Raw genomic sequence first — 3,446 nt, forward strand, 5'->3', positions numbered from 1 at the left:
CAGTATAACCTTAATCAGAATATTTAATCAGGGCCAAATCTCTCCTGCTTAGATTTCCTTGATTCCTTATCATTTTTTGAACCTGGTTCCCCATTATTTCTTAGATTTGGTAGGCTAACTATAAATTTCCTTTCTGTTTAAATGTTATGGAATCAGTTTCTATCACTTGCAAGAGGATCTCAGAGTAGTATGGTACACAAAGTACACATCACAGGGGAAGGCCACCACAGGGCTTTGCAGATGCTCATTAATGGTAATTTCTTTTCCTCTTTTCCCCTCTTTGTTCCCCTCCAGTTGTAGTATAAGCTTTTTGAAGGTCTATTTCTCTTCACTAACCCCCTCTAAGAAGGTGCTTATTGTATTGCCTTGTACAAAGAAAGCAGTCAATACTGCTTCTTGCCCAAATCACACACTGAGTGAATTGGAATTTATCACTGATTTTTCCAAGATTGCAAACAGCATGGGTGAAAATATAAAAATGCCCTGGCAAGCAAATTGAAAACAGAAGTGGTGCTCTAGTTCTGGCTAGCTTTTTGGTTACAACATTTATAATGCTTAGGAGGTGGGACCACTTAAATGCGTCTTGTTTGTTTGGTTTGGTTTTTGACCTAACAAACAGTATGGGAATTCCTTCTTGAAATTTTACTTGGCGTCATACATTTCTATACAGTCAGCAAAAACAAGACTGGGAGCTGACTGTGGCTCAGGTCATGAACTCCTTACTGCCAAATTCAGACTTAAATTGAAGAAAGTAGGGAAAACCACTAGACCCTTCAGGTATGACCTAAATCAAATCCCTTATGATTATACAGTGGAACTGACAAATAGATTCCAGAGCTTAGATCTGATAGACAAAGTGACTGAAGCACCATGGATGGAGGTTTGTGACATTGTACAGGAGGCAGTGATCAAGACCATCCCCAATACTTCAGTTCAATTGCTCAGTCGTGTCTGACTCTTTGCAACTCCATGGACTGCAGTGTGCCAGGCCTCCCTGTCCATCACCAACTCCCGGAGTGTACTCAAACTCATGTCCATTGAGTTGGTGATGCCACTGAACCATCTAATCCTCATCCCTTCTACTCCCGCCTTCAATCTTTCCCAGCATCAGGGTCTTTTCAAATCAGTGGGTATTTTGAATCAGGTGGCCAAAGTATTGGAGCTTCAGCTTTAGCATCAGTCCTTCCAATGAATATTCAGGACTGATTTCCTTGAGATGGACTGGTTTGATCTCCTTGCAGTCCAACGGACTCTCAAGAGTCTTCTCCAACACCACAGTTCAAAAACATCAATTTTTTGGCACTCAGCTTTCTTTATAGTCCAACTCTCACATCCATACATGATTACTGGAAAAACCATAGCTATGACTAGATGGACCTTTTTTGGTAAAGAAATGTCTCTGCTTTTTAATATGCTGTCTAGGTTGGTCATACCTTTTCTTCCAAGGAGCAAGCGTCTTTCAATTTCATGGCTGCAGTCACCATCTGCAGTGATTTTGAGCCCCCCAAAATAAAGTCTTTCACTGTTTCCATTGTTTCCCCATCTATTTGCCATGAAGTGATGGGACTGGATGCCATGATCTTAGTTTTCTAATGTTGAGTTTTAAGCCAACGTTTTTACTCTGCTCTTTCACTTTCATCAAGAGGCTCTTAAGTTCTTCACTTTCTGCTGTAAGGATGGTGTCATCTGCACATCTAAGGTGTTGGTATTTCTCCCAGCAGTCTTGATTCCAGCTAATGCTTCATCCAGCCCAGCGTTTCTCATGATGTATTCTGCATATAAGTTAAATAAGCAGGGTGACAGTATACAGCCTTGATGTACTCCTTTCCCTTATTTGGAACCAGTCTGTTGTTCCATGTCTAGTTCTAACTGTTGGTTCCTGACCTGCATACAGATTTCTCAAGAGGCAGGTCAGGTGGTCTGACCTGACCACTACCTCTCTGGAATACAGAGAGGTATTCCCCTCTCTTTAAGAATTTTCCACAGTTTGTTGTGATCCACACAGTCAAAGGCTTTGGCATAGTCAATAAAGCAGATGTTTTCCTGGAACTCTCTTGCTTTTTTGATTATCCAGCAGATGTTGGCAATTTGATCTCTGATTCCTCTGCCTTTTCTAAATCCAGTTTGAACCTCTGGAAGTTCACAGTTCATGTACTGTTGAAGCCTGGCTTGGAGAATTTTGAGCATTACTTTGCTAATATGTGAGATGAGTGCAATTGTGCGGTAGTTTGAGCATTCTTTGGCATTGCCTTTCTTTGAGATTGGAATGAAAACTGACCTTTTCCAGTCCTGTGGCCACTGCTGAGTTTTCCAGATTTGCTGGCATATTGAGTGCAGCACTTTGACAGCATCATCTTTTAGGATTTGAAATAACTCAACTGGAATTCCATCACTCCCCAAGAAAAAGAAATGCAGAAAGGCAAAATGGTTGTCTGCAGAGGCCTTACAAAGAGCTGAGGAAAGAAGAGAAGTTAAAGGCAAAGAAGAAAAGAAAAGGTAAACCCATTTGAATGCAGAGCTCCAAAGAATAACAAGAAATAAGAAAGCCTTCCTCAGCGATCAATGCAAAGAAATAGATGAAAACAATAGAATAGAAAAGACTAGAGATAGTTTCAAGAAAATTAGAGATACCAAGGGAACATTTCATGCAAAGATGAGTACAATAAAGGACAGAAATGGTATGGACCTAACAGAAGCAGAAGATATTAAGAAGAGGTGGCAAGAATACACAGAAGAACTGTTCAAAAAAGATCTTTACAACCCAGATAATCACTATGGTGTGATCACTCACCTAGAGCGAGACATCCTGGAATGTGAAGTCAAGTGGGCCTTAGAAAGCATCACTACGAACAAAGCTAGGGAGGTGATGGAATTCCAGTTGAGCTATTCCAAATCCTAAAAGATGATGCTGTGAAAGTGCTGCACTCAATATGCCAGCAAATCTGGAAAACTCAGCAGTGGCCACAGGACTGGAAAAGGTCAGTTTTCATTCCAATCCCAAAGAAAGGCAATGCCAAAGAATGCTCAAATACTGCACAATTGCATTCATCTCACACTCTAGCAAAGTAATGCTCAAAATTCTCCAAGCCAGGCTTCAACAGTACATGAACCGTGAACTTCCAGATGTTCAAGCTGGTTTTAGAAAAGGCAGAGGAACCAGAGGTCAAATTGCCACATCTGCTGGATCATCAAAAACGCAAGAGAGTTCCAGAAAAATACCTACTTCTGCTTTATTGACTATGCCAAAGCCTTTGACTGTGTGGATCACAACAAACTATGGAAAATTCTTAAAGAGATGGGCATACCAGACCACCTGACCTGCCTCCTTAGAAATCTGTATGTAGATGAAGAAGGAACAGTTAGAACTGGACACGGAACAACAGACTGGTTCCATATAGGAAAAGGAGTACGTCAAGACTATACATTGTCACCCTGCTTATTTAACT

Source organism: Bos indicus, chromosome 9, assembly GCF_029378745.1.
Source record: "Bos indicus isolate NIAB-ARS_2022 breed Sahiwal x Tharparkar chromosome 9, NIAB-ARS_B.indTharparkar_mat_pri_1.0, whole genome shotgun sequence".
NCBI classification, from domain to species: domain Eukaryota; kingdom Metazoa; phylum Chordata; class Mammalia; order Artiodactyla; family Bovidae; genus Bos; species Bos indicus.